Consider the following 18,249-nt stretch of genomic DNA (forward strand, 5'->3'; position numbering starts at 1 on the left):
CACAGGCCAGGGGCAGGTGTTAGCCCCGAGCGGAATGAGGGAAGGAGTGAATGAATGAAGGGAGTGTGAACTGTGGAGGAATTTAAAAATTCTGAGGCTGTTTGCCTGAAAGGTTGGCCCCACAGTTTCCAAGACACAAGCTTCTCTAAAGGGGAAAGGAAACAGATATCCATTAAGTGATTGCTGGGGCAAGTATCCTCTCTAATAAATTAGGAAACTGAGGCCCAGAGAGTTGCCGTGGCTGGAACAAGATCCCACAACTCCAAAGCAGAGGCCCAAGTCCTTGCTCCTTGCCTAGGCTTGCTGCTGACTTCAGCCCGATGCCGCCCTGGAGCAGGGCACGCTGGTCCTCCAGGGTTGGCACAGCCCTCGAGATGCCAGACCTCTCGCACCACCTGCTCCACCTCCTCGAGGCCCCCAGCAGCTCCCACGGGACCTGGCAGTGCCACCGAGGGCCCCCGCGGCTCAGGAGTGGCCAGCCCTGGCAGAAGGCCCCTCAGACGGGCCTTCAAGCTGGCTGAAGAACAGGCCTCTCTGTCTTAGAGACTGGCACACCCTCTTTTCCTTCCTTAGGCCAAACTGCAGCCACCACCCCCCGGGAGGTTCAAACCACATGAGAAGTTCCAGACTCGCTGCCACACTCCCCAGCTTTACACACCCCAGCCCTGCTCAGGAATCCACAGCCTCTCTCTCTCTTTCTTTCTCTCATCTTGGCTCTGTCCCCCTTTCTTCCTGCCTCCTCTTGCCTGCCTAGGATCTAGAATTCCGTTAAGGCATTTGTTTGAGAGAAAACAAAGAGGCAGCCGTCCTGCCAGATCCCAAAGCAAAGAGTGGGCTGCCAGAAGCCAAGAGGCCGACGACCCGACCGACGACCATGAGCAGGCTGGATGCAGGTGGGGAAGGCGATGGGGGCAGGCTGCACGGGGCCTGGTGGCTGTCCAGGACAAATAAACACGCCGCTGCCTCCGGGCGGCCTTCAGAGGTCCTTCTGTGGAGGCCTGCAGAGCATGCATCTCCACACAGGCACTTCTGACAGCAAGAGTTCAGCCTAGGCTAGAGGAGGGGGTCCCTGTTTTGATGATTTCTCTTCAAGATCAAACACATCTTTAAAAAGACAAAGTGAACATATGGGACTTTCCGTCCTTCTTGTCATCAGATGTGAGGGTTTCTTTTTTAACTACAAGATTTCATTGGGCCACTTAAAATCCACCTTTCTTTTTCTAACTTTTCATTCTATTTTATTGGAAGATCAGAAAATGAAGGCAAGTGTGGCAGCATCTCCAATCCCCAGAGTTTCCGCTGTAGTGACGGAGCACGTGGAATCAGGAGACTCGGGCCCCGCCCCTGCCATGCTCCATGGCTGAGCACATCTCACCCCTGCTTTCGCACCTTCAAACGGAAGGTGCCCTCTTTTACCGTCCAGGGTCCCTGTAGCCCTTGCACACTATGACCCTGCGTCCCAAGGGCAGTAGGATGGGGATCAGCGTGCATGTCGCTTAGCTCTTCAGAGCCCCGCGGGTCTCTGGGGCACTGATGAATCGGGGCAAATGGCAAATTAGATTACGAGCAACTATGGAAAGTGCTATGAGGAGAAGCTTCGAACCTGGCTCTTTTGAGGGGTACAGTGCCTCCTATCTCCTGTGGATACGTTCCCCCAACCCCTTGCCTCCACCTCAGACCTTTGCTTCTCATGCCTTCCTGGTCACCCCGGGGAGAGAGAAACCCAACACGCTGCCTTTCCAGGCCTTTAGAAAAGCAAACGTCCCCTCACTTTGCTTAGAGGATGGTTCTACTCCCAAAGACACAGCTCCCTCCTGGCCTGAGGCTGGCCACAGTCCATAGTGCAATAGGGAGCTCGGGAGCCAGCCACAAGGATTTCCTCTTGATATAAAACTATTACAGCAGATTCCCCGAAAGATGGAGCACGTTCTTCTAACCCGGTTCATTGTGTGCCTAGCTCATCACACACACCCAGTGGCTGGCTTCCTTGGCACCATGCTGCCCCTTTCTACCATCTCACCATGAGCTTGCATAGAGACCAGCAGGGACAAGGTGAGGAATGCCCCACCACAAGAAGGGGGCCAGGGACTCCTTTCCCTTGTCATCTTCTGCTCCCATGAGGTACCCAGCACCCCTTCCTCCCCTTACCCATATGACTTTGAGATGGACACTTAGAGGACATGAGAAGGCTATCCGACCTACCTATGCCACCAGCTCCTTCCCTTACCCCTGTGTGGTTGCTGGGATTCAGGATCCCAGGAGTTAGAGTGCCCTTCCCGACCTCTATGCTCTGGATATGCTCATCATGTTACCTTCTGCCCCATACGAGGGAGGTACTCCCGATCTGTTACTTTGGGCTTATGTTTACACTGTTTCACCCACCTGGACCACCATCTGCTCTATCCATACCCATCCGTTGGCATGTGGCCATCTCTAAATTCGCTATTTGTTGACTACATACTCATTCATCGTTCATTCATTCAACAAATATGTAGTGAGACCAACTATATGCCAGGCACCATACTGGTGCCAGGAATATAGAACCAAATAGACACTGTCCCTGCCCCCAAGGAGCTACAGTCTAGTGGAAATTAATAGTTTATGTTTGTTGAGAGTCTACTACATACAGACTCTGTACTAAGCACTTTATTTTTTTTAAAGATTTATTTATTTATTTATTCATGAGAGACAGAGGAGGAGAGAGAGAGAGAGGGAGAGAGAGAGAGGGAGAAGCAGAGGGAGAAGCAGGCTCCCAAGGAGCAGGGAGCCCGATGCGGGACTCGATCCCAGGACCCTGGGATCATGACCCGAGCCGAAGGCAGACGCCCAACCATCTGAGCCACCCAGGCGCCCACTTTACATGGATTATCTGACTTAATGTTTCAGAAAAACTACTTCTTTTAAGGAGGACATCAAACGGGACCATTGAGGAATGAAGGTTTTGCCTCAGGCTAAGTTAGCCACCAGCTAAGCGGCAAGGCAAGGATTCCAACGCCCAGGTCGACTAATGCCAAAGCACCGGCCCTTAAACACTGTGCTTTCTTTCCCAGCTCCACTCAACCCCATCTCCTCCAAGAAGCCTTCCGGATCCCCCTCCCAGACTACAGGACTTCCTTGGACCCTCTAAAGGAGCCCTAGTATTTGACACACCCATCTCCTCCTCCCACCAGGGGACCCAGACCATAGAATAGTAGCTGTGCCTGCGTCTTTCCTCTGGAGCAGCTTGTCCAGTGAGCCACCCAGCAGCTGCTCCCACGTGTCTACCGAATTTGCTGATCTGAACCAGATCAGCAAATTCAGGGGGAACCCTGGGGAACCCTGGGTTCCTCCCTCTGTTCTATTCCTCGTAGAATCACAGATCTTCCTCCCAGAGAGGTCTCCGCATAGGGCAGACCCATCAAGATGCCCATTTCACAGATGAAGCAAACCCAGGTCCCGAATGGTTCCGAGTCCCTTCTACCTCCTGGCTGGCCAGGTCAGCTCCCCTTTCTTCCGGGGAGTCTCAGGCTCTCAGAAAGAGGCTTGGTGGGGGGCGGGAAAGGGAATGACCTGCCTACTGGATCCCCGGAATATCAACCCCCCCCCCCCCCACCCACGGCGGGCCTCCCCGGGCCCTCCCCGCCCCGCGGCGCGGGGCTGGCACTCTGCGCACCTTTACGCAGGCCCCAACCCCATCTCCAAACCCACGCGATGATCAGTTTCCTCCCACCGGCTCTGGCCGCTGCCCTCGCGCGCACACCGCAGGCCCTGCCTCCAACGACAGTGGGGCGACACCGAGAACCCCACATCCCCCACGCCCGGGCTCTCCTTCGCCGAGCGCGGCCGGCAGGTGGACCGCGAGCCGCCGCGCCTGAGCCGGGCCGCCCGCGCTCCCCGCAGCCCCGGGCGTCCGGGCGTCCCGGGGCCTCTTACCTGCCCCGGCGAGCCGGCCGCCCTGCGCCGCCGCCCGCTGGCCCTCCCGCCGGCTCCACCGCTGCCGCCCCGGCTCTACCCGCCCGGGATCCCGCCCCCGGCCCCGCCCCGCCCGGCGCAGGTGATCCTGGGGAGAGGCCGCGCTCGCCCCTCGGTCCCGGGGGCCTTGGGGACCGCCCCGGGGGCGTCAGGGTCGGGACACTGGAGTGGCGGCGCCTCCCCGTGGTGTCCTCGCGCCTCTCCCGGGCCTGAGTCCTTTTTGGGATTCCGGGTCTGGCACCTCGGGGACGCTCAGTCCAGCAGGCCACCTATGCCAGGTCAGACTTCTCCAAGGGCAGAAAGGGATAAGGGACCTTCGAGATACCCCGGGACAGATGCAGGTAGGTGTCTTTAAAGTGGGACTGCGTTAACCTGATTGAAAGGTTTGGGGGCAGGTTGGGGTTTAGACCTGTCACAGGGTGTTACACCAGGTTTGATAGCTGGCAAGGGTCAAAAACTATGCCCTGTAGAATCAAGGCCCATCTTCTCTATCAGACTGCGTGGTTCATTGCTGTATATATGCCACCCCCAAACCCCTCCATTCCCCCAGCACCGCCCCCCCAAGCCGGGCACACCACAACCAATATGTACAGAAAGAGGGAAGGGGTCTTAGAAGAATCCCGAACCCTCTCCTTTTATAAATGGGGAAACTGAGGCCTGGGAAGCAGAGGTGAGTTGCCCAAAGTCACACAGGTTAGTGACAGAACCAGGAGTACAGTCAGGTTTCCTCATTCTGCTTTCAAATGATTTCCGGAAAACTAGGGTTCTGGGCCACTGTGTTGCCATGGGCTCCCTCTGGGATGCTGTCCAGGCCTTGACAACGTCCTCTCCAGTTGGCTGAGAACGAAGAGTCCACTGTGTTTTCACAGGAAACTCCATGGTAGTATTTATTAACAAAGATCAAGAGGTTTCTACTTCCTCACCAAAAACAGGAGACAATCCTTGGCTTCAAACAGCTTTCCATGTGGTGGGAGAGGCAGACCTGTCCACAAAGCAGGAGCCATGAAGAAGGGAGGGGAGCCCAGGGAGAGACTGCTCAGGCCCTGAGATCTGAGATCTCTGGGGCCACTTCCAGATGCAACGAGAAGCTCTTGCTGGGATGTGCTTGGGGTCAACGGCTCAGCAGTCAGAGGTCTCAGGTTCTAATCCTGACTGCACTGCAAGACAGGATCATTTTTTAAACCTCTCTGAGACTCCATTTCTTTTGGTTAGATGAAGATAATATACTTACCTCAGTATAGTTGTGATGAGGATTAAAAAAGATAATGTTTGTAAAATGCTGGATAAATGGGAGAATTATTATGCTAAGTGATAGGGGCTAGGGAGGGGGATGTGCTGACACAAAGGGGACCTTGGCATCTCTGGGTGGCATCATGGGATTTGATGGTCTTCAGCCTTCTGCCATCCATGGCTCGCCCCACCTTCTGCTTTCTCTGTTAACCCAGGCCAACCAAGCCATAGGTCACCCGCCACATCAGACTGCCTTTGCCCACACCTACTGTGAGGGATTTAGGAACAGAACCGTCACTAGCCTCCCCCATAAAGAGTTGACTATGGTCGGTCATCTGAGCCCAGCCCAGCGAGGCAGGAGTATGAAAGGGCTCAAGGCAACCTTTGTCTTTCCAGGTATGCACTCATTAAGTCCTACTGAATGCATTCTGCACTCTGCAAGGTGGGGCAGAGTCAGTGGAGGTCCTGCCCCACCCTATAGATCTCAGCTTCCAGTGGGGGTGGGGGAAACAGCTGATACTCTAGCACAAAAAATGGCAACACAAGAGAAAGACAATCTGTGAAAAGTCCTTTGAAGGAAATAATAACATGCTGTCATTGATCACTGTAAGTGGGAGACAGGGGATCCTTCAGGAAGGGAGGGAGGGTAAGGACCGTCTGCTAGGAGAAGACAGGTGAACTGGGCCTGAAGGATGTTAAGAAAACCACAGGCCCAATATGGAGTCACTTATGCTAGGCCATGTCACCGAACTCAGGCTTAGACCTAACCTAATTGCAGTTTCAACCTCCCCCAGAAATGAAGTCTTCACTGGTCAGTCAGGAATTTTCTGGTCAGCACCAGAAAAAGTGAGGAAATCTGTCACATGGGCCCTCTCTATCCCCCAAAGGGAGATGAGGTAATGTGCATGATAAAACCCCCTGTTCTTCCCCACCCCCACAAGGAAAATGACCTTGCCTGAAACAATACTTTTTTTCTTTTGCTAATAACTTCCTTTCCCTTCCCTCCTTCCTATAGAAACCTTCTGTTTTGTATGACTCCTCAGAGCTCCCCTCTACTTGCTAGATGGGATGCTGCCTGACTCATGAATCATTAATAAAGCCAATTAGAGCTTTAACTTTACTCCATTGAATTTTTATTTTTAATTTTTTTAAACCAGGACAAGCAAGGAGGTGCAGGGAGCACTGGAGCTGGAGAATGCCTGGAGGAGGGAAAGCCCATAAGGCCAATGTCGTTGACCAGAGGAGGGGCTGAAGGCAGAGTAGACAGGATGGGGTCGGAGGCAGGCAGAGATCAGATCTTGTGAGGTCTCATAGGTCACTGTGAGGAGTGCAGATTTCATTTCATGGACCATAGAAAGCCAGGGAAGGGTTTGAAGACGGGCAATGACCTGATCTGACCTATGTTTTTAATAGACCTTTCTGGCTTGCGGGGAAGAACAGACCAAGGGAGCCCAGGTGGGAGGGTGGTGTGGAATAATGGAGTGGCAGTGGGAGTGGAGAGAAGTGGTCAGATTTGGGATATATTCTGGAAGACGGGCAGACAGGAATTGCTGAGGGGGAGGAAGATTCAAAGGCCATGCGGTGACTGCTGAGGAGTCAGTTCATGCCCTGAGCAGTGGAGGCTTCCAAGACCAGAATCATTGACCCTCCTTTTGGCTGAGCTGGACACAACTTGGAGACCTTCTTGTCTCCCTGGGATGTTACACCCATGGAGCCCCAGCCCAGGAGGATGAGGAAACATGCCCGTGTCCTGGGCAAAAGCAGAGGTCTCCTAGCTCCCGGTCCAGAACTGGCCTGACCATGGGCTTTCATTTATTTCTTGGGCAAACCAGTGCAAACCTGAATCAAGGAAACCTCGTTTGAAATGGAGTCAGGAGGCCAGAAGGGGAAGCTCTCACCCTCTACCACTCCTCATCTAATCAATAGGAAGAGGCAATACCTTGCATTCCCCCCAGAAAGAAGCCTGGATGTTCCTTCCCGGCATGAGGAAGGAAGATTTTCTCCTTGCCTGGCAACAGCCTAGCCAATGAGAGACTGTCACAGCTCAGCCGATGAAAAGCCACTACACTTAGAACTCCCAGTTTCCTACAGTGGAATTTTTGTTTATAACAGCCCTTCCCAACTCCCTGCCTCTATAAAACGTTCTTCTTTGTTCTCTGGACTTCCCTATGGTTTTGCCATAGCTTGAGTGTCCTGAGTTGCAATTCTCTGCTCTTCCTGAATAAACCTATTTTGCTGGTAAAATAACTGACAGTTTTATTTGTAAGGTTAACACTAGGAACAGGGCATCTAAGGTGCCACATCAGGGCAACAGGGAACAAGATTATCAAGTGATAGTCCACATGTAAAAACTAGGAATGACCACAATTCCAAGTGACAGAGAATGGCCAAGCCAACTGTGCTTCATAACAGAGGCCCCAGGCATCAGGCATACAAATACTCAGGCTTTTGCAATTTATGGAGATGTGTGGATGTGATATTGTGATTTATAATAAGAAATATATATTTTGGTTTTCGTCCATGGTTCCTGGCTCTCAGCTCCCAAACCCTTATAATTTCCTGATTAGAGCAATAGTGGCATCTTTTGTTATAATAGTTGGCTTTTGTCCTCGGTTCTTGAAATGGCTTCAGAGTAATAGGGGTGAAATGGGTGTCTTCTGTTATTAATAACAACCCCCTTTCAACCACATCTGAGTGTATGCTAATGAAATGATTTTTGGAAAGTCTCTAGTTCACCCGAGGATGGAAGCTGTTTGCTGGAACCAGCCAAGTTAGAGAGTTGGAACTTTATTGCCCCTCTCCATCCAGGGAGGGAAGAGAGGCTGGAGGTTGAATCAGTTACCAACGGTCAGTGATTTTAATCAACCATGCCTGTGTAATGAAGCCTCCATTAAAATCCAAAAGAATAAGTTTGGAGAACTGCCAGGTTGGTGAACAAAAGTATGTCCCCGTTCCAGGAAGGTGTCACACCCCAAATTCCATGGGGACAGAAGCTTCTGTGCTCAGGACCCTTCTAGACTTCACCCTACATATTTCTTCACCTAGCTATTCATTTGTATCCTTTAATATCCTTTGTAATAAATAGGTAACCTAGTTAGTAAATTGTTTGCCTGAATTCTGTGAGCTGCTTTAGCAAATTAATTGAACCTTGGGAGGGACCGTGGGAACCTCTGATTTATACGAGTTGGTTGGAAGCAGAGGTAACAATCTGGACTTATGACTGGCAACTGTGGGGAGAGGGAGATAGTTTGGGGGGACTGAGTCCTTAACCTGTGGGATCTGATGCTAACTCCCAGTAGATAGTGTCAGAATCGAGTTAAATTATAGGACACCTAGCAGGTGTTACAGAATTGCTTGATATGGGGACCCCCCCCCAACACACACATTTGGTAGCCAGAACTGTCAGAAGTAAAGCAGTTTATTGAGAGTAGAGGAGACACAAGAGTGTGTTTATCCATGAGAGAATCCATAAGTAGAGAATGAAAATAGCATGTGCCAACTCTGACAACTATATAAAATGTATGTCCATATACTGATTAAGATTTGAAGAGAGGAGCACCTGGCTGGCTCAGTTGGTATCTTAGGTGCTTGGAGATTTAAAAATAACAAAAAGCTGCTCTTTCCACATGGAAGATACTCAAATGCACCGAGTCATCCTTTCTTTGTTATTGCTACAAACCAGCCTCCTGAGCAGCTGAGATTTTTACCTCCTGTCCAGAACTGTGTAGCTCTCACTTCTCCCTTCAAAGCCTTAATCTGCTGTTTATGGCTTTTGAGATGGGTGCCGGGGAAACCAGACAAATGTCATGGAGGATTAGAATGCAATTTCAGGGGGGAGACAAAGAAGAGAATCGTGAATCCAGAGAAATCCAAACCCACACAATTAATCCAGTAAAAAAAAAAAAGGAAGCAAACAGACCTAGGCCAATTGATTTTGAAATCAATTCCTTGTCTCTCAATCAAGAGGTGGAGAGAGAAGCAAAGTCCAAAAGACTCAGAAATCATAGTTCTTAATGATCTACAGGGCACACAATGTGATTTTTCACGTAGCTGTTGCCCAGGTGAAAGTGGACTGTGTAGTACCCAGGGATGTCACTGTGAAACTGAGTAAAGGAAAGCTCATATGAAATGGAGAGGGGGGGCCAGAAGGGGTAGATCTCACCTCCTACCAGAGTCCTCAGTTGCAGAACCAACAGGAAGAAGCTTGTACTTTACTACCCCAGCATGAGAAAGGAAGATTTTCTCTTGGCCTGGCAACAGCCCAGCCAATGAGAGACTGTCACAGCTCAGCCAATGAAAAGCCACTACAATTTGAACTTCCAGTTTCCTCCAGTGGGCTTGTGTATAACAGCCCCTCTCAACTACCCTCCTCCTTTCCTCTATAAAAGAAGGTTCTTCTCCTCTGTTCTCCTGACTTGCCTATAAGGTTTGTCATAGTTTGTGTGTCCTGGGTTGCAATTCATCTGCATTATTCCTGAATAAGCCTATTTTGCTGGTAAAATAACTGATAGTATTATTGTTAAGGTTAACAAGATCCGGGAGAGGCAAGCATCCCTTCCCATGAGCTGTTGTCCTGCATTCAGGTTAATTCCCATTTCATCTCTTGTGATGGAGAGTAAGGGAAGAAGAGAGTTAGAGGCGGCTGTAAGCCCCGTAAGCCACTTGATCTCTCTGGGCCTCTTTTTCATCTGTAAAATGGCAGGTTGGACCCTTTGGTCTCTGAGGCCTCTTCTGTGGTAAGTTTGATTATCTTGATTGCCTCTTTAGACATCCAGCCCTGGTGATTACCAGGCAGCTTCCTCATTTTGATGCTCTGTTTTTAGGAAGCCCCATGATTCAGTGCATTAGCACAAACCATTTGCAGGTAATTACAAGGGAAAACTTCTGTTCCCAGAATGAAAATGAAAGGCTGTAAATTAAGTTAAGCCTTTGGCCATCAGCAGAAGCTGCTCTCCCTCACCTTGGCAAAGAATCTATGCTTTATCTCGAGGATTCTAAGAACTCTTCCTGGTGGCAGCTAGCTTATCTGCAACTATGTCAACTTCTGAATTCCTTGTCCCCTGGTACCTCCTGGGTCCATTCCAACACCAGAGTTACCCTAGGAAGCCCAGAACAAGGGTAGACAGAGCAGAAAGAACACAGAAGAGGCAATTCAATAGCTACTCCAGTTACTTGCTGTGTGATCTGGGGCAGATCTTCTAACCTCTCTGGGCTTTAGTTTATTCTTCTATAATTCATTAATTCATTCAACCAATATTTACCGAGTGCCTGTGATGTGCCAGCAGCAAACGAAAGAGACAGTAATGCCTGCCCCGATGAAGCTGACATTCTTATGTGGGGAAGACAAAAGTAAATAAGCCAATGATCTGGCATGCTGGAGGGTGGTGAGTGCTCTGGAGAGAAATAAAGGGGAGGGGGGATAGTGATATCTGCCCACCACCCACCCATGGGTTGTGATGAGGATTGAATGAGTTAATGCCAATCAAAACTAATGATGCAATGTATGGTGATTAACATAACATAATAATAAAAAATTTTAAAAAATGAGTTAATGCCTATACAATTACTTCATCAAACTATAATGGGCTATGCAAATTTAAAGAGTAAGTATAATGTTGCAAATGGACATTTTATTAAAGAAAGCATTTGCAGAGATTCCAAGGGCCAGAGAATGTGGTGATCCAGGGGGTCCAGATCCCAAGTCTAGGGTTGAATTATGGTCTGCGGCTGGAAGGGAATGTGAAGGTCTTCTTGCCCAGGGGTCTCAGCCCTGGCTGCCTTTTAGAATCACCTGGGTGCTTTGAAAAACTGCTGATGTCAAGGTCACCCCATTGAACCAGAGTTCTGGGGGCAGGGCTAGATACTCACTTTTTCCCCCCAGCTGCGTAGGTGTTGCCAATGTGTGACCAGGGTTAGGAGTCTCCTGCTGAGGATGAGGGCCTGAGACCACAGAGAGAGAGCAACTTGCCCACAAGCTGTCATCTAGGCACGATGTCCCTGCTGCTACTCAGCGCCTCATTCCCCTCAGCGCTGGGAGCTCCCCCAGGGATGTCATGGCATCCGGCCCCTCCCCCCACCTTCCTGCTGACTGGGTGTGTGTCTCTCTTACCTGAGGGCTACAAAACGGTGTGACTCTTGTTCTCTGTGTTGACCAGGCTGTTGATCATTCCAAATTCAACCTTTGTTATGGGCTGAATTGTGTCCCCTCAAATTCATAGGTTGAAGTCCTAAACCCCAGTACCTCATGCAACTGTTTTTGGAGATAGGGCCTTTCAAGAGGTAATTAAAGTAAAATGAGGTCACAATGGGTGGGTCCTAATCTAATCTGATTGATGTCCTTATAAGAAGGGGAGATTAGGACACACACACAGAGAGAAGACCCTAGGAAGACGGCCATCCACAAGCCCAGGAGGGAGGCTCTCAGAAGAAACCAACCCTGATGTTGGACTTCTAAACTTCAGAAGGGTGAGGAAATTTCTGTTGTTTAAGCCACCCAATGTGGTACTTCATTCTGACAGCCCTGGCAGACTAATACATCCTTGTCATTGTCACATCACAGGACCTCCAGTCCCGTTTGGCACTGGAAGGAGAAGACAACTTGATTTGATTCCCTTGTAGTCAGTGAACCTTATGCACCCTTCATGTTTCAAGACTAAGCTCAAATTCCCAGAGTACCCTTACCTGCCAAAGGACCTACCTTACTCTCCTGACAGATTGTGAGCTTCTCATGACCTGTTCATCTTTGTGTCCTCCATAGCACCAAGCATAATTACCTAAACCTAATAGATGTCCAGGGAACAGTCATGAATGAATTGATGAAACACAGCCTTTGACCATGGTTTCTTGGATCACCAGAGAAGGGCGAAGAATAAAAATTGAAATTTTAGGTCACGTTTAGGGGGCATGCGTTACATGCATAAGTTACTTTATTGTCTAGACAGTTCTATAAACTAGATACTAGTATTTACTGCATTTTACAGATAAAGAAACTGAGGCTTGGACGGGACATATCATTTGCCCAAGTTCACCCAGATAGTCTGGTCCCAGGGGTTTCAGGCATATCCACTATGGGTTAGCATTATGGTAGGGTTTGAACCAGAAAGAGGCTCTCTAGTCTGGAGATCCAGATGGCACTAGACTTTCGGGGACACATGCCCTTCATCTTCTCAATTTCACTAACACTCATCACCTGACCATTTGGTTTCCCAAACCACAGACCATTCTTTGGCTCTGTCATCCTTCCCAACCTTATCTGGATTCCTCCCTTCCCACACCCACCACCCCAGCCTCGGGGACAACTTCTCCTCCTCAAACCTGCCCCGTACTCTCCCATGTCTGGGTCAGAGTTGGGCCATTCCTTCCAGAGAAATGCACCCTGCGCTCTCCTGCCCCTTCTCTCCATGAATGGCCTTCCGTCAAGATCCCACATCCTTCCCTGAAGCCCCATCTGATCCCCCCCAGTCAAAGTCATGTTCCCCTTCTTGGGGTGCCCTAGTCCTGGGTCTGCACCTGAACCATAGCCTTGATTCCACCTTACCCTACAGCAGGCTATTTGCAGATCCATCTCTCCTGTTCTGTGAAGGCTCTGGCAGGGCCGAGGACTTTCTATTTCCCAGAGTACTCATGTTAAATAGATTTTTTAAATATGTTTGATTTGCCAAATGAACTCACTGGCCTCATAGTTCCCTCTGCCCTTCTTTCCAGCTGTGGGCAGGACAGGGAGAAGCAGCCAGAGGGATATAGGATTAGAACTCTCCATCTCTAGTTCTCTTTATCTCTATGTCTCTTTGAGTGTCTACCTCATTCCCCCCTTACTGCAGACAGGCCTTCCCCTCAGAGGAGAGAACATGGTAGCCAACAGCTCAGGTGGAAGGACAGCTTCTTTCTAGAGTTCCATTCTAGAAGATTCTGATTGGCCAGCTTGGGTCACATGCCCATCCCCATGGTCAGGTGGGCAAGTTTTGTTACCTCAGATAAGAGAATTGGGAGAGGGGCAGACAAAAACACAGTGTACTTCAAGGTATTGATGAACTTTATAAAGCTCAAAAAGTGAAAGCATTTTACTAATTGGTGAATTGGTCAGATTTTAGCAAACTAGTAAATAAGCCTTTTTTAAAAAATTTGGTCTTCATTTTTCACCATCCAACTTTAAGGTGAGATATGAGGAGTAAATTTTAAGTGTGTCTTACAAATATACCCAAATCGCTGGTGGTAATAGACGTTTCTGACACAGATCTTCCACATTTATCACAGAACTTTATGATCTTGATGCTGAGTGACAGATAACATCAGCATGAGAGTCTTCTTTGTCGCACTCAGAGACACATGGCATACAGTCAGAATCTGTAAAGAACATTATTTTATCACTCCCGTAAATTTTTGATAAGGTAAGCTATTATGGTTTCCTGGTATTGCATTTATTTAAATACTTAAAGATCCAGAGAAGGAAATAATACCACAACTTAACTTTTCTTTAGATTTTCTGACTTCAGAAAATTTTACTCTCATACTTTATCCTTCCATTCCTTTTTCTTAAATTTTTATTCACAAGATTGCAAAATCATCAGTATCAAATTCTAGAACTTTTTAATCACTTCTAAAAAAACCCTGTACTCATATAAGTAGTCACTCCCCACTCTCTGCACCCTTACCCCCCAGCCTTTGACAACCACTAATCTACTTTCTGTCTTACAGGCTTGCCTATTCCGGACATTTCTTACAAATGGAATCATACAACATGCGGCCTTTTGTGTCTGGCTTCTTACTTAGCATGTTCTCAAGGTTCATCCATGAATTCTTCATTCCTGTTTGTGGCTGAAAATACTCCATTGTATGAATATACCACATTTTGTTTATTCGTTCACAACTGATGGACAGGGGATGTTCCCACTTTTTGGTTATTATCTATAATGCTGCCATGAACATACTGTACAGGTGTTTGTGTGGGCATATGTTTTCTTTTCTTTTCTTTTTTTTTAAAGATTTTATTTATTTATTTGACAGAGGGAGACACAGCGAGAGCAGGAACACAAGCAGGGGGAGTGGGAGAGGGAGAAGCAGGCTTCCCGCTGAGCAGGGAGCCTGATGTGGGACTCGATCCCAGGACCCTGGGATCATGACCTGAGCCAAAGGCAGATGCTTTATGACTGAGCCACTCAGGCGCCCTGGGCGTATCTTTTCTTTTCTTTTCTTTTTTAATTTTATTTATTTATTTCAGAGAGAGAGAGAATGAGAGATAGAAAGCACGAGAGGGGAGAGGGTCAGAAGGAGAAGCAGACTCCCCACCGAGCAGGGAGCCCGATGCGGGACTCGATCCCGGGACTCCAGGATCATGACCTGAGCGGAAGGCAGTCGCTTAACCAACTGAGCCACCCAGGCGCCCTGGGCATGTGTTTTCAATTCTCTTGGATACATATACCCAGGAGCAAAATTGTTAGGGCATGTGATAACTCTATTTGTAACTTTTTGAGAAACTGCCCCCAGTTTTCTAAAGCAGCTACACCATTCTACATTCATACCAGGAGTTCACAAATGCTCATTATCTTTTTTATTTTAGCCATTTTAGTGGGTATGGAATATTATTATCTCATTGTGGTTGTGATTTACCTTTCCTTGAGGACTAATGATGGTGAGCGTCTTTTCATGCACTCATAGGCTATTTGTTTATCTTTTTTGAAGAAATGTCTATTCAGCTCTTTGATGGGTTGAATAATGTCCCCCCAAAATTCATGTCCACTTGGAACCTGTGTATGTGGCCTGTATGTGAAATAGGGTCTTTGAAGATGTAATTAGGGGGCACCCTGAATCCAGTCTGTGTCTAAGAAAAGGAAAATTTGCACGCAGACACACACACACACACACAGAATGCTACACAGAGAGATTGCAACAATGTCCTACAAGGCAAGGAGTGCCAAGGATTGCCAGCAACCACCAGAAGCTGGGAGAGGGGCATGGAACAGGTCTCCCTCGGAGCCCCTAGTAGGAACAAACCCTGCTGACACCTTGATTTCAGACTTCTGGCCTGTAGAAGTGTGAAAGAATACATTTCTATCGTTTTAAGCCACCTAGTTTGTGGTAATTTGTTCTGTCCACCCTAGGAAGCTATCACCAGCTCCTTTGCCCATTTTTAAATTGGATTATTTGTCTTGTTACTCACAACTTCAACTTAAGAGTCAGAGCATAATGCATGTGACTTAATTCCTTCATTACAGTTATGTTTTTTAACAAGAGTCTGATTTCTATCACTAACTTCAAAAGCAAATTTTTGTATTTTGGCTTTAAAAGGACTGCATATATGCATTTTTCTTTATGTTTAATCACCCCCCCCCACTTGTTCTCCTATTCTTGGAATGATTTTATATGTTTATTTTTCCTTGCAATGACTTTAAACACATATTCTTATCTTTGTTAGGAAAAGTCACACAACTTGTAAGGAAACATAAGGAAGAAGAGAGGATGCATGTGGCCGAGTGTCTTTGAGTAAATGCTTTACTCTGTTCTTGGCGCTCATCTGTTCATTCATTTATACAACAAGCATCTATTGTGTGTCTTCTCAATAGATGACAAAGGCACCCACTCTGCCCTTGAGCATGTATTTTGTGGGGGAAACCTGACCTATAAATAGATATTTTACCATCACTCACAGAATTAGTTATTTCTATAGATTGAGTATTTGTGATCCCTCCATCCCAATTCATCTGTTGAAATCCTACTGCCCAACATGATGGTATTAGGAGGTGGGGTCTTTGAGGTGATTAGGTCATGAGAGTAAGGGCCTCAAGAATTGGATTAGTATCTTTATAGAAGAGGCCCCATGGAGCTATCTAGTCCCTTCCACTTGTGAGCCGATAGCAGAAAGCTGGCCGACCGTCATGAACTAGGAAGCTAGTCCTCACCAGAAACCAGTTGTGCTGGGACCTTGATCTTGGACTTCCAGCCTCCAGAACCATGAGAAATCAATGTCTGCTGTCGATAAGCACCCAGTCTATAGTATTTTGTTAAAACACCCTAAACAGAGTAAAACAATTACTTTCCCCTTCCTAGGTTCCTTTACTAAAACTAATGCATCAAATTCAGCACTAAGCTTTAAAGTCGGTAGGTCATGAGGTTATTATCTGAACAGCCTTTGAAAAAATAGCAGACTTTATTTTTTGGAGTAGTTTTAGGTTTACAGAAAAATGAGTAGAAAGTATAGTTTCCATATATCCCCTTACCACTTCCTGCTTCCCCTATAAATGCTTTTAAAAAATCTTATTACCTACTTGTCCATTCTAAAAAACAGATATAAAATATAAACCAAAAGAAGATAAAGATTATCCATAATTCCCTTAGACAGAACTATTAAAAATATTTCAGTGTGGGTGGGGCACCTGGGTGGTGCAGTCAGTTAGGCATCCGACTCTTGGTTTTGGCTCAGGTGGTGATCTCAGGGTCATGAGATCGAGCCCCGTGGGGGGCTCCATGCTCAGGGCAGAGTCAGCTTGAGATTCTCTTTCCCTCCGCCCCTCCCCTCCACGTGCTCACTCGCTCACTCTCCCTCTAAAAATAAATAAATAAATCTAAAAAAAATATTTCAACGTATAGCCCTCCATTCTTTCCTGTGTGTGCAAACATGGCTTGTTTTTTTAAATAAATGAAATACTATGATACATATGTTATCATCTAAAGCTAGCTTTATTGTACTTCTCATGTTTTTCTCTTTATTATTGGAATCCTAATCGCTTTAAAAAATTTTTTTGTAAAGGTTTGCCATCCTGTAGAAGGGCCTGAGCTATAAGCAAACCAGAATTATCTTAAGTTACCCACAACCAGGACCAAAGTACAAATGTCTTTTTTTCCTGGATAAGAATGTCCTCAACACCCTGTGGTTCTTTTCAGCTTTAGTATCAGCCTGACTCCATCAGCGGGTATTTCCTAGGTGGCTGACTCTCCGGAGCAACCAGGAAAATGCAGGGATTTATGGAATCTAAACAGGATGAAAGACAATCTCCCCAATTTGAGTCTTGTTTCAGGGAAAGCAAGATATTTCATCATTACATATTTCCTGATTATATTTTGGCTATAAAACAAAACCAAACCAAAAAGGAGTCAAAAAGTAAAAGATACAAACCAATCAACTAAAAGAATTTTCACTGGAGGCTGACTCTACAGATGTGGCTTTCCTAGCACCAGCTGAGGACAGGACCTGCCTCACAGGTTAACTGTTCAGAAAAAATGACCCATGTCAATTATTTCTCAAAAAACTGGGGGAAAAAATTACAAAAAAAAAAAAAAGAATAAATGACACAAGAAGTAAGGAAGCACTTGGCAAGCGTGGCTGGTCAGCGTTAAGATGCCCAAACTTGGCTCAACCCCCCCCCCCCGCGTCTCAACCTTTCACCATAATGGAGTCAATGAGCCCCGTGAGCTATATAAATGCCACAGAAGCAGAGAATATGACTTGAACCACGCAGGCTGCCACAGGCAGGGTTCCCTCTGCTCTGTGATGAATTCAGTTCACCCTGTAGAGAGGGATAGGATAAGATGCTCACCCACACAATCCTCTAACTCGCCCATTCTGGGAGCAGTCTCCAACTACAGTTCTGTGACCTTCAACACACTTGGGTGACCGGGTTATTTCCACCTAATCCTCTGGGTGCCTGATAAGTAAATCAGAGAACAAAAAGCAGCCAAGTCTTTGACATTGGGAGAAGGTGGAACAGCTAAATCAACGCCCAGGGGCTGCTCCTCGTTTGCAAAGGAGAAGAAATCTCCGTTCCAGACTTTCCAACAGTTGCCAGAAATTTCTAATGAATAGTCTGGGAAGTGACCAAAGGTATCAAGGAAGTAAGTAATAGAAAATGAGTAAATTTGCCCCTAAAATGCCTTTTATTCACAGGATTCACTCAGGCAACTTCCAAGAAATCATTTTTGGTCTGATTACCTCCTTTGGGGCCAAGAGGCCTGGTAAAATCTTCTAGGACAGAGGATTGTATAATTTCCCATTAAAGATCTCAATTATTTGAAAACACATTAAAGGAAGATAGCACCAGGCCAAGAATGAACTTGATTACTTCTTTGAAGCAAAAG

At 47.3% G+C, this 18,249-nt stretch overlaps 2 protein-coding genes across 4 annotated transcripts in view; both read right to left on the reverse strand.

The window, feature by feature from the left end:
- Positions 1-4,079, reverse strand: part of NCMAP (non-compact myelin associated protein) — a 40,875-nt gene extending 36,796 nt beyond the window's left edge. Inside the window, exon 1 of one of the 3 annotated variants that reach the window (XM_025857179.2) lies at positions 3,913-4,079. The gene's annotated coding sequence lies outside the window, so the exon portion shown is untranslated. The remainder of the gene's footprint in view (positions 1-3,912) is intronic. The other 2 variants (XM_073903168.1, XM_073903167.1) reach the window with 2 other exon arrangements.
- A 9,426-nt stretch (positions 4,080-13,505) lies between these two features.
- Positions 13,506-18,249, reverse strand: part of RCAN3 (RCAN family member 3) — a 44,367-nt gene continuing 39,623 nt past the window's right edge. The window contains exon 6 of the transcript XR_012381340.1: positions 13,506-13,524. The gene's annotated coding sequence lies outside the window, so the exon portion shown is untranslated. The remainder of the gene's footprint in view (positions 13,525-18,249) is intronic.

The sequence above is a fragment of the Callorhinus ursinus genome, unplaced genomic scaffold, assembly GCF_003265705.2.
Source record: "Callorhinus ursinus isolate GAN/ISIS: 27379988/994484 unplaced genomic scaffold, GSC_fseal_2.0 scaffold18, whole genome shotgun sequence".
NCBI classification, from domain to species: Eukaryota; Metazoa; Chordata; class Mammalia; order Carnivora; family Otariidae; genus Callorhinus; species Callorhinus ursinus.